The sequence below is a fragment of the Camponotus floridanus genome, unplaced genomic scaffold (genome assembly GCF_003227725.1).
Source record: "Camponotus floridanus strain SB8 unplaced genomic scaffold, Cflo_v7.5 scaffold4, whole genome shotgun sequence".
Lineage (NCBI taxonomy): Eukaryota > Metazoa > Arthropoda > Insecta > Hymenoptera > Formicidae > Camponotus > Camponotus floridanus.
Genome location: NW_020229547.1, coordinates 3,947,917 through 3,961,721, shown reverse-complemented (window position 1 = coordinate 3,961,721; position 13,805 = coordinate 3,947,917). Strand labels below are relative to the sequence as shown.

The 13,805-nt window shown below is 30.3% G+C and overlaps 1 protein-coding gene across 1 annotated transcript in view; it reads left to right on the top strand.

Annotated features, from left to right (window-relative positions):
• Positions 1 to 9,385: 9,385 nt before the first annotated feature.
• LOC105259562 (protein kinase C and casein kinase substrate in neurons protein 1) overlaps positions 9,386 to 13,805 on the top strand; it is a 64,266-nt gene continuing 59,846 nt past the window's right edge. Inside the window, exon 1 of the mRNA XM_011271564.3 lies at positions 9,386 to 9,734. The gene's annotated coding sequence lies outside the window, so the exon portion shown is untranslated. The remainder of the gene's footprint in view (positions 9,735 to 13,805) is intronic.

Genomic DNA, 13,805 nt, shown 5'->3' with positions numbered 1-13,805 from the left:
AAATAGTTGACGATTATGTCGTAAGGAGCGCTCATTGGACCGAAAATTTACGTGAAAAATAATATAAGATTTTTGGAAAATAATATAGGATTTTTAATTTAACAAGATCTATTCTCTCGTGTATTTTTAAACGCTTTAGGACTGTCAGATATACTGTACGTACATACATATATTATATCTCTCTTATTTAATTATAATTAAATATTACAGATTGTAAAATTAACTTGATATTTGTGATGAAAGTGTTAAAAAGCAGCATTAGATATGAGATATTTATGCCAAATGATGATAAATTCATAAGAGCTCCGAACGAGCGAACATTTAAAAAACATTCATAAACTTGAATACAGTAAGTGGAAAGATCTTGAAGACTAAGATAGAGAATAACCTCTACTGTTGTCATGTATCCATTCTTCAAGATCTTTCCAGTTACTCCAGTATTTTGTTACTGATTTTATATTGGAATTTTTGAGAATATCAAAAATTCAAATTTGTTCGATGATGTTTTGATAATAACAGTATTACTTTAAAAAATACTAGTTTGAAGGCTTTATAATATTGCGCACATAATTGAAGCTATATTTTATAGTAATGATTAATCCAGTAATTTTTATTTTGTATTATTACAGATTACTTCCTTCAACTCCTAGAAATGAAGATGTTGACATTAATCTTCAAGACTCTTCTCTAGCTTCCTCTTTAAGAGACTTTTCTGACATTTCTACCGATAGGTCAAGACAAAGAGGAAGCATTTAGGAAATCGAAAGATCAAATAGTAGTAATCAACCACCTTCTGACATCAGAGATTCTTAATATCAGCCAAGGCAGTCAACAGCAGTTTAATATAATGGTTAATGTTCTTGACGAGGTTTTACAACCAGTTAAAGACATGCATGTACCATCTATTCCATTACCTTCAGATCCTAAAAATATTCCCCGTATCAGATCAAAAAAACGCAAAAATAATATTCAGATAGAAGAACCTCCAAATAAACGCAAATATTCCAATGTAGAATTAATTAAAAAATATAATGACGAAATTTTTACCTTACTATATAAAAGGAATAAAATAATTAAGAAATTAATGTCTACAAGTGAAAAAGCAATTTTTACATTAATTCAAGAGATCAACAAAATCTTGGAGGAGATGTCAGAGGATAATAGTTAATAGTATCGCTAATTCTAATTTTGATTACATTATTGACTTTGCTTTCATAAATTTGACGATTTGTAAAACGTTACTTAAAAAAAATAAGTGAGAGAATTCCGTCTATTATAAGATATTAGATTTGTATTGATTTTTTGTTGTAACATTAATGCAAGCCTGCAGTTAACACTTTTCGGCCGATTTTAGTTATTGCCATTCCTACTTCTTTTATTTCACAGCATTTAGATAGTTCGCGGAACATAAGATGTTCAGATGTTTAGAACAACATTAATTATAAACCAGATAGAGTTTTATTGTCCAATACATTGTTTGTAAAATTATTATTGTTATGATTATTATTATTATAAGGTCAAAAGTAACACTGAAATGAAATACGAATTTTAATCGTATCTATACATATATTAATATGCGTTTTAGTATTCTAATTTTATAATACTTATAACAATTATAATTATAATAGTAATTATAATAACTTTAGAAAGAATAACTTAAGAAAGAAATGTGTGCAAAATGATTTACAACTATAATCATTCATCTTTAAAATCTTACGATTCCGCGAGAAGTCTAGAGAAAAGTATAAAACAAAAAGGAGTGGGGATAGTAGACAAAGTCGGTTGAAAAATGTTAACTAATCTGCATTAATGTAACACAAATTGATAATTGTATCGATTGTTTTACGAGAGACAAAGAGAAAAAAATATATCTTCTTCTTTCAATGGACTCCACTTATTAAGCATCGACAAAAAATAAAGTAACATGACATGATCTATTATTGATTTTATAAAAATAATTTTTCAAACGTATTGTGTGGGTAAATGTTTAAACCAATATTATTATAGGTGTTTATATTCAATTTATTGACTTGCAATTGTAATGAAATGAATGTAAAATTGATTCAATTTCATAAATAAAATTTTTACATAAGCATAATTGTAAATTTATTTTTAAATTTATAATTTTCCAATACACTTAAAGCTTATAATATTCAATTAATTTATATTTATTGATTCGATGATTTTGCACTTTAACGGAATTAATTTTTGCTAATTCAAAAATATCCTGCAAGAATTGGAGAATTGTTTTTAATATTTATTATGACACTCATTTGTAATTATGTAATTCTTTTTGTAATCATTAATAGGTAAGATAATGAACTGTAAAGAGAGAGAATTGTATTTTCATATAACTGGAAGTATATAGGACTTGGATCTTTAATATTAGAGTCTTATATTTCCTTCCATAATACATTCCTTGATAATCACATGTCGACGATATTACAGATGAAAAAAGAATGCAATGCTTCGTTAATATCCTAATCTCATAACGGCGAAATTAATTCATGTCCTTATAGTTACGTTAGAATGGAGGAAGCACTTCAATTCTAATTTTCAATTATAATCTTTTTAATCAAATTGCATTAAATTAAATTAATTTTATTACATGGATACTGCAAATACACGTCTTACATTTATGTACAACAATCTCTTTTCAAAATATTATATAATTATTCTTTTTTTATTATTACATGTCTTTATCATTAAAAAATTAATATATTGTACGAAAAATTTTCAATCGCTACAACATGTTGCTTAGCTTTTGACTATTATTTATTTATTCGTCTACAAAGAAACACAATTCTAAAATATTTGATAAAAAGTTATAACAGACAAGTACACGCGGCCAAGTCTTTCGTTACCGTCTCGTCCGTGGTACACCTAAAATATAGAGGTGTCCGATATTTTTTTGCACATCCGAAGTATGAAGATAGATTAGCAAATTAAGAAGGAAACTTTTCTACAATTTTGTGATTTTCGCAATAATTAATGAGAAATTAATTAAAAGGCTCCGTATGAAGACACTAGCGAGCGGTATCTATACGTTGAAATATACGAGCAACTGATTATTACCTGAAGAAACAATGTCGAGGTTTCGTTGCCATCATAACAAAATACAGAAATTTTTTTAACATTCAACGACCATGGCTCGTCCCTTCTCGTTAAACATATATTATAATTTCCATTCACTTCGAAAAACAGACATGTCGCACTTGAGCTTGGCAAGTATTATAAGAATTAAAAAAAAACAATAAATATACAATAATCAGCCTAATACGAGCTAAGCTGCGGATGATAGGTCAATTAAAAATCAAAAAATAGAAAAATGTCGATAAGTATTATAAGTATTCGAATCAAATTCATTTAGTTAATGTTTTATCTATATAGGTACAATAAATAAAAAATTTGTCATTTATTTATATAATTCAAATATAACCAACAGTTTCAAAAATTAAAAAATCATACAAATAAACATACAAGTAATGAGACATTGTTTAATCCGAATAACAATTAAATACTTAAAGTAATACTTGAGATCTTATAGCTCAAACATTTTAATTAAATATTCTAATGAAATAATATTTTTTACATATTAATAATAAAAAAATGATTAAAGATAAATTGTTAAATTGAGAATTTATTATTGAATTAAAAATGTAATATCGAATCGTAAAAAATTTAATATCAACTTACTATAGTCTTATTGTTTTAATTGTAATTTGAACGCGGATTAAAAATTCAAGTTGAAAATTTAATAACAGCTTCACATATTCAGTAACAGATATATAAATTTAAAGACAAATTTTAAAGATATATTATAGTACATAGGTTTTAAGGGCATTTAATGTGATTTTTAACGGCTTTAATTCCACATCATAAATAAAAATATCAATGTCTTTTATTAGAATTCCTTCACGTATCATGAAATAATATTGTTAAACAAATACAAATCAGGCAAACACGTTAAGCAGATTTAGACAGTCAATATTTATATTCATACAAATAATCACACATCTTACCATGATCTATCCTTCTTTTTTCCATACACTATCTATATTCTCCGTATATTTTTGTTTGAAATAATTCTTATTTTCGATTTAGTAGTGCATGATCTATGATACATAACAGACATCATGAGTATGTGGATCTGGAATTATTTTACGTTAGAAGGTTTATGTAAAGCAAGGTGTAGTCTTTGTGACGAAGATTATAAGCCTCGCCTAGTAACAACAAAAAATCTAAAGGATCATATAGAGAAGAAAAAGAATAACGATAGTGAGCATTTGTTAGCTTATGGTAAGATTAGTGAAATACTCATAAGAGCTTCGGAAGAAATGAGAGAGCATTTAAAAAAAGATCATGAAATTGAAGAACGTAACTGGCAAGGACTTCGAGCTGACATACATTTGAATGCTCGCAATTATTATGACGACGGACAAGAAGAAAATGGAGTGATCAAAGTAGACATATGTAAAAAATGTTATAGTGAGATTCGAGCGAAGAACGCTATCATGTTCGTAAAGCACTTGGACGCCAAACATCACGAATGTCAGATCTTCCTTTCGCGGAAACAGTAAGTGAAACATCGAATATTATTAATTTACTTCTTTGAATAATTTATATATTTATTTTGAATAATTTATATACTTTTACAATAAAAAAAATGTATACCATGGATAAAATTATAAAATTCAGATATTTATTTATAACACATGTTTCGGACAAATATTTTGTATATTTGGATTAAATTAACTTATTGTTAAGTTATTAATCAATACAAATCATACAAATATCAAATTACAAATTTATCATACAAATATCATGCAAATTTAAAATTTAATTTAGTACTATTGTAGTCAATAATTTATGACACTTTGCGTAAATATAAATTGTGAATAAATATAAAAATTTTTTAAACAATCGGACAAGAATTTTTGTATTTGGATGTAGAATTTTTGAGCATATCAAATATTCAAATTTTTTCGATATTTTGATAACAGTATTACTTTAAAAAATACTAGTTTAAAGGCTTTATAATATTGCGCGTATAATTGAAGCTATATTTTATAGTAATGATTAATCCATTAATTTTTATTTTATATTTTATATAGATTACTTTCTGATGACGATTTATTCGATGATTTATTCAATGACGTTTCTACTCTAATGATTCACAAGTAGTTGACATTTTGGAAGTCCTAGGATTAATTAGCAGTAATCAACCTTCTGATACCAGAGATATTTCTCATATCAGCCAAGACAGTCAACAGCAGTCTAACATAATGGCTAATGTTCTTGACAACGGCTCACAATCAGTAGATATGCAAATAGATATGCACCGTCTAATATTAATCAACCTTCTTCTGATCCCAGTGATATTCCTCGTACCAGCTCAGGAGAACGCGAGAAACATACTCAAACAAAACAACCTCCATATAAACGCAGAAAAGTCTAGAGATGATTAATGAAGACAATGAAAGAATGCTTAACTTAAATTCGAAGGAGATATCAGACCACGATAGTTAATAATATCCTTACATGTATTAATTATTAGCATTTAATTTTTAATTCTGATTTTGATTACATTATTGACTTTGCTTTCATAAATTTGACGATTCGTAAAAAGTTACCTGAAAAAATAAATGAGAAATAATCCATTTATGATGAGTAATTATTGTACGATTACTAATTTTCATTGTAACATTAATGCAAACTTGTGGTTAGCACTTTTCGGTCGACTTTACTTATTGTAATTTCTATTTCTTTTATTTTATATCATATAGACTACTTGCAGAACGTAAGACGCTCGAGAGTTCAGGACAGAAAAAATTATAAATTACAGTTTAATTGGTCTATACATCTACAGAATTTACAGAGTTATTATTGTTATGATTATAATTATTATTATTTTATAAGATCAAAAATATAACACTAAAATAAAATACAATTATTAATCGTACATACAATTAATATTTTCCATTTTGTTTCTAGTGTTCTAATTTTATAATAATTAATAATTATTATAATTATAATTGTAATAACTTTAGAAAGAATGAAAAGTGAAAGGGAAATATGTGTGTGCTGAACGATTTATAACTATAATTATTCTTGAACTCGAGCGTCTTACGTTTTCGCAAAAAACTATGAAACAAAAGGAGTGGGAATAACAGTAGACAAAATCGACAGAAAAGTGCAAACTAGCCGCAGGTCTGCATTAATGTAACACAAATTTATAATTATATCGATCATTTTACGAAACATATCTTCTTCTTTCAATGGACTCCACTTATCAAACATCGACGAAAAATTAAAGTAACATTATTATAGTATTACATACATTAGTATTATATGACATGATCTATTATTGATTTTATAAAAATAATTTTTCAAACGTATTGTGTGGACAAATATTTAAACTGATATTATTATAGGCTTTCATATTCAATTTATTGACTTGCATAATTGTAATGAAAGAAATGCAAAGTTGATATAATTTCATAAATAAAATTTTTACATAAGCATAATTGTAATATTTTTAATTTATAATTATTTCAATACACTTAAAAAAGCTTACAATATAAAAAAAAATTTTTTAACACTCAACGACCATGGCTCGCCCTTTCCCGTTAAACATATATTATAATCTTCATTCGCTTTGAAAAACAGACATAACGCACTTGAGTTTGACAAGTATTGCAATCAAATCATAAGTATTGGAATCAAATTCATTTAGTTAATGTTTTATCTATATAGGTACAACAAATAAAAAATTTGTCATTTATTTATATAATTCGAATATAACTAATAGCTTCAAAAATTAAAAAATCATAGAAATAAACATACAAATAATGAGACAAAAATTGTTCAATTTGAATTAAAGTTTAATACTTGAGATCTTATATCTCAAATATTTTAATTAAAAATTCTAATAAAATAATTTTTACATATTAATAATAAAGAAATGATTAAAGATAAATTGTTAAATTCAGAATTTATTATTAAATTAAAAATAAATTGTTAAATTAAGAATTTATTATTAAATTAAAAATATAATATCAAATCGTAAAAAATTTAATACCTGCTTACTATATTCTTATTGTTTTAATTGTAATTTGAATGCAGATTATCACAGAACTTAAGTTAAAAATTTAATAATAAAAAATTTAATAATAAGCTTCACATATTTAGTAACAGATATATCAATTTAAAGACAAAAATTTTAAAGATATATTACATAGGTTTTAAGGGCATCTAATGTGATTACAATTTTTAACGGTTTTAATTCCACGTTGTAAATAAAAATAATTCTAATGATGACATATCTATGACAAGATGATAAATTCATAAGAGCTCCGAACGACTTGAGCGAACAATTAAAAAACGTTCATAAAATTGAATACAGTAACTGGAAAAATTTTAAGTTGTTTTTTATTTCTGCACTAATTGAACTAGTTCAAAAAGTGTAGTACACTAAAGTGTTTTTTATCCCGGAATTGATGTAACTGATGCTGTTCGTTATTTCAGTGTAGCTGAACTGAATGCACGAGTTCACTGCACTGGCTGTCCTAGGTTTGAAGGTAGAGTAAGCAGTGCAGCGCATTCGCACTGTTTTTTATTCTTGCACTGACTGAACTAAACTTCAAATTTCAAACAGTAAAATAACTGTCAAATGTAAAGATCTTAAAGTTAAAATAAAAAAGTTAAAATAAAAAAGTTAAAATAAAAAAGATTTTATTATATTTAAAAAATTTTATAATATTTAAAGTTTAATATCTCAACATTTCATATAGTTAAATAAAGTTAAAATATAATTAAATTTAAAATCGCGTTAATCAATTATAAAAGGTAGCGACTTCGCTCCGATATTTTTTTCGTCTACATCTCTTCAGAGAGATAAAGAGGGTTTATAGAATTCTCAAAAATGAGAATCTATATCCTGGTAAATGCCAAGTAAAACATATGCATATGCCTCGTGCACGTTTAAATTTTTGCAAACAGTTAATCTTTAAGAAAAATTTACACATTACCATCCGCGGTGGCTCTTATTCGCTAGTTTCTTATCGTGTTGTTTAAAAACATATAGAGCCTAATTCCTTTCAATTTATTTAATTTATTTTCACGCGGAGCTGAAAAGATCGCGTTTCATTATTTCCGTAGATATAAACAAATAGACGAGAGGGATATAGGTGTAGGGCTGAATAGCTTAGTAAGGTAAGAGCAGTCGGCAAGCGAAAGACTCAGGTTCGATTCCCGATTCAGCGACTTTAATTCCTTTCAATTTATATAAAAGGTAATATTTGATTAATAGTAAAATGTAATAGGTTAAAAATTTATAAAAGTTATAAATTTATAAAAGTTATTATTAAAAAATTATAAAAAAAACAGACCTTTTGAAGACTGGATACGTGACGGAGATTAGATAACACTAGAGACTATTATAACACGTCACAAGACACGCCAGAAGACAGAATAATTCAAGTAGAAGAAGTATTTAAAACTAGCAAACTTTTATTTAAAAACAGAAACTCTGATGAGCCATTTAAACGATACTAAGGATACAGCCTAAATTTTGAGAATATTCAGGTTTATTCGATGATATTTTGATAATAAAATTATCACATTAAAAAATAATAATTTGATACCTTGATAATATATCTTGTGTACATATTTGAAGCTAGATTTTATAGTAGTGATTAAGGATGCTTTGTATGTACAATTTTATAGTAGTGATTAAGGATGCTTTGTATGTACAATCCCAGCAAAAAATAACTGAAAATCAATATTGACGAATATATCTACTTTTTGTATTTTGAGTATGAGAAATTGCGTGGAATATTACAATTTGATCTTAGCTACAGTGTAGAGATGTATTTTTTATTAACCAGTTAGTACCACGTAGTACGTGTATAATATTATTTGACCAAATATTTCTTCTGCACCTAAACTACACTTTTGCAAATTTTAAACAAATTCTGAATATTATTTCCATGTGTTTTTGTCATTTGAATCGACGTGGTTATACGTTTCCCATAAGAACACATGTTAATTCGGTGCAAATTAAAATCCTTATAACTTGTGAACGCTTTATTGAATCGATTTAAAAATTGTACTGATTCTAAACATACGTAAGGACATTCTCTACAGTTTTCATTAAATTTCCAATAATTTGAAAAGAGGTACAAAACATCCTTAAGCCAGTAATTTTTATTTTATATTTTTTACAGATTTTGCTCAAACACCAGGTTCAAATGATGCGCGCGCCTGCAACTCGAGATGAAAGCTGCGCGCGCATGCGGACTCGCTTCGCGCGCGCGCGCTCGTCAATGTTCGGACCTCTACGGCGCTAAGCCACGCCCAGAGCGCTACGAGCGCAGAGAGGGAAGAAGCTGGAATGGTAATTCACTCCGCGGAGCCAGCAATATGAGCGTCTGTGGTACCGTTCGTTGAGAAAACGCCGCGACGTGACAAAATTCCATCGCCGTGAAAATCGCGTGTCGTACGTGTCGCGCGTTGTGTGCATCGTGTGTTGTTGCCGAGTGTGTTAAAAACAAGTGTCGGTGTCTGATTCCTCCGTTCCTGCCTTCTCCAGCACACGCATACGCGCACACACACGTGGATACGCATACGGATTTCTTGGGGTTAGTTCGCCGGATTCGCCCGAGGATTATCGCCAGCCCGTCGTCATCGAGCCCATACCCGGTCGTCGGAAACGCCGCAAGGAATTGCTTTCGGTGAGTGCGTGACGTATCACTATTATCCTACGTACACGACGTCTCGCGAATGACGGGCGACCGCTCGTCGTTCGCGGGAATTCGTAAAATTCCGGCTGATCAATCGTCGCTGGCACGTAAAGACCGGCATTCTTGCCATTCATGCCTTCGACGTACGAGCGAGATATTTTCACGCGATACTCCTCGCCCCTCTACCCCTTGTCGCAATAATATAAATCGAAAGAAAAACAGGAGGCCTGTGAATGGAGCCGCAATTCCGGGCGATAAATATACGGCGATCAGTTTGTAATTTATTTCCTTTTATTTTGCGAATATAATTCCTGTATATTTGCACATGTCAGTCTTCGCAACAGCGGTTGTTGCGTCTTGGAATAGTCGTAGAACAGTCGAACGTTTCTCACGACATTGTTTCCTACAGTACGGTAATTAGTCATCGTCGTAATTAAATTCTTAGCGTCCGTTCTTGTCATCCTATTTACGACGTTTTTTCAAGGACTCCGCGCGATCGCCTCAAGCAGCGTGATTAGAGGTCAGTTACCGATCAGCCTTTCTATACCCGAGACGTTGCGTTATCCATCACTTTCGATAAGTGTGTGTGTGTGTGTAATTTACTTCGTCGCGAAATCAGATCGAAAACGTGATACACGGTTGTTGCACAGAAAGAGGAGGGGGAGGTTCCTCCTCTTTTCAAGTTCGCTGCATTTTGACAGATAACGCAATGGCCCTTGACAGCTGATGCAGAGATTCGTCGCGATTACTGACCCTGAAAGAACGGGGAATGCGGAAAACTTTAGAAGGTCGATCATTTCTCTCGGCCAGCGATCGTATCGAGGATGGCATTTATCTTTATTGCGTCCATTTGTATCCCCGAATAGGGGCATTCGGTGCAATATACGCGATAAAATGATGCATCTCGCTCGAGACGCGCCGTCGTCGAGATTTATTACCCCCCATCCCGCTCATTAATTACAATAATTCAACAATACCGCGCTCCCCCGCCTTCTTCGCCGATCTCGTTTGCGTTAATCGTGAGAAATATTGTCAGAATGATCTCTAATGTAAGGCAGGTAATAAAATTTAGGCCTCCTCTATCGCGCATTTAACGCTAATTGCGATTCTCAGACCCAGATACGTCGCTCGCGATCCTCGTACGAGATAAAAGCGGCGTTAAACGCGAGAAATTCGAGGGGTTTAGCGAACTTGCGGAAATTGCCGATGGAATCTCGAGAGATGATTTCGCGCAGAAAGATTTCCCGAAAGAATATATCACGCCCCTGATTACCAGGGACGGAAAAGGAGGTGTAATTACTAGGGAATCCTGTAGTTTTCCCCATGGTTTACGTTTTGCATCGCGATTCGGTAATGCGGTCTCGTCGGTTAAGCGCGCGGAACGGATGTGAAGTCATGGAACTCCCCGAAAGAGCAAAGTCCTCTCGACACACGGTCGTTTAGACGCCGTACAAATTGGCAGACCTCCAGATTTCCGCGCTCTCACCCGCGAATATCGCATTCCTCTCGTCAGCATCCGCGTGAACTTAATGTGTATGTGTATGTTATCTGTGTGTGTTTGCTTCCACCACGAAGGAATCTTATGTTAGCGTCATATATACTTTCACTCGAAATTTTAGTATTGACATCATACGATGATATCGTGGATGTACTATACAGGGTATTTCAGACCACCCATTTAAAAACTAGAGAAGTGGTTATTTCAAAAAGGTAAAAACATTTTCTTTATAAATCGGGTGCGCTCTATCGAATGGTGATATTTTCAACTTCTGGTTCCGGCCGGAAATAGGCGATTCAGATCGGAAGTGCATTTTTTTTAATGGAACCCTTTATTTTTCATTGCATATGCTTGTAGCTTACCTCGAGAGCTTTCCAAAACACTATAATAAATTATTTTTCCATGAAGTACTTTTCGAGTTACGAGGCTTGAAATCATTTCTTAATTTTACATAAACTATAAAATATCTTATAAAATATTCATTTTTCGATTATCTTACCTTAATACTTTTATGTACAAAATAATGAGAGGAATCAACTGGTGTAAAGAAAATACATAGTTGTTTCTAGGAAAAAATATGTAATTTGCAATTAACAATTCCATATTTTTTCTTAAAAACAACTGTATGTTTTCTTTACACTAATTTATTCCTCTCATTATTTTGTACATAAAAGTATTAAGGTAAGATAATCGAAAAATGAATATTTTACAAGATATTTTATGGTTTATGTAAAATTAAGAAATGATTTCAAGTCTCATAACTCGAAAAATACTTCATGGAAAATTAATTTATTATAATGTTTTGGAAAGCTCTCGAGGTAAGCTGCAAGAATATGCAATGAAAAATAGGGGGTTCCATTTAAAAAAATGCACTTCTGAAATGCACGGTCTGAATCGCCTATTTCCGGCCGGAACCAGAAGTTGAAAATATCACCATTCGATAGAGCGCACCCGATTTATAAAGAAAATGTTTTTACTTTTTTGAAATAACCACTTTTCTAGTTTTTAAATGGGTGATACGGGTGATCTGAAACACTCTGTATAAATATGACATCCATGATATCATCGTATGATGTCAATGCTAAAATTTCGAGTGATAGAAACTCTGAAATTTTGAGGGATAAATTCCCCAGTAAAATAAAATTTTTTTTTCATATATGGGGTAATTAATAATTATCGATAAGGAAAAAGTTCGACGCTGTGCATAAAAAAACGAAAATTTGTTTTCAATTAATTTTGATAGAATTTTATTTGTTATGCAGTAGCCAACATAATATAAGTGGAAATTAGAAACATAATATCGAAAAATTTAAAGCGTAATTTTGTTGGAAATATTATTCACATGTTATTACAGATTATTATTCAAATCATCAGAATTCGTTCTTTTTATCAAGTGTTTTTTAGACGAGCATAAAGAATCTGAATAAATAATCTGAAACGATAATGTTGATGCTTGTTTTCGCAATATATTTCCTAGAAAGAGACGAGATCTAGAAGACGATTGAAATTAATGGCTTTGTTAGATAATTAATTAGCGATAATTAATTAGCAAAGACAAGTAAGGCTTGTAAAGACGCTACGATGTCTCAAATCGCTAAGACACTGAATCATGATATAATAAAAACTCTTGTATCAGTAGAAAGCAACTACGATAACTCATTCGTTGCGATCTTATCAAACAGACTGATAATAGAATTGCAGATCGCATAACCGCGTGATCGTGATAACACTCTCTAACAATAAGTTAAAGTACAAATGATTCTCAGTTATTTCTTTGGTAAATGTTATAACGATATGAAAAGACGCAATAGTCGATTTGTCACGTAAAAATATATCTAATCGTTCTCTAAAGACAAGAGAGAATTTAAGTTATTGTAAAAATTTAAATATCGAACGTACAGTTGCAGAAGGCATTCATCTCGTAAATGCAGCATTAAAAAGGTCGCGACGATGTATATGACGTTATTTCATTGGCTGAAGGACGTCAAGGTCTGTAATCACTGACGCTTCTCATAATTGCATGGTGCTTCGTAAGGTATATATGGTGTCAGTAAACTTATGTTAGCGGAAGGTTAAGGCCAAGGGTAGCGATTGTTCGATGGCAAGGATGAATTCTGCGTTTATCACCGTGTAAAAAAAAATAATGAACTACAATTCAGAGGTGACGCGCGATATTATAATAAATCCCTGCGATTTCTGCGTTGTAAAATTACAATATTCGTAAATATTATTGCAACGCGAAACCTATGGTCGTAACATCAAGAATATACGATACTTTGATTTGATAAATACGTATATATTTAAAAAAAAAATACACTGTATTTGAAAGAAAAAGCTTAAAGCGTTGCAGTTGTTTTCGCCTAAAATTTTTGCGCGAGACAACTCTAGAAAATATCAATATTAACACATATTAAATATATATTTTAAAAAAATAATATTAATAATATTAATATTAACATATTTAATATTATTTAATATTATTTAACTTATTATTTTTTTTTATTATGTTTAATATTAAAAATTTTTTTTTAATTTTAATGTATTCTACGCATATTTATTTAATA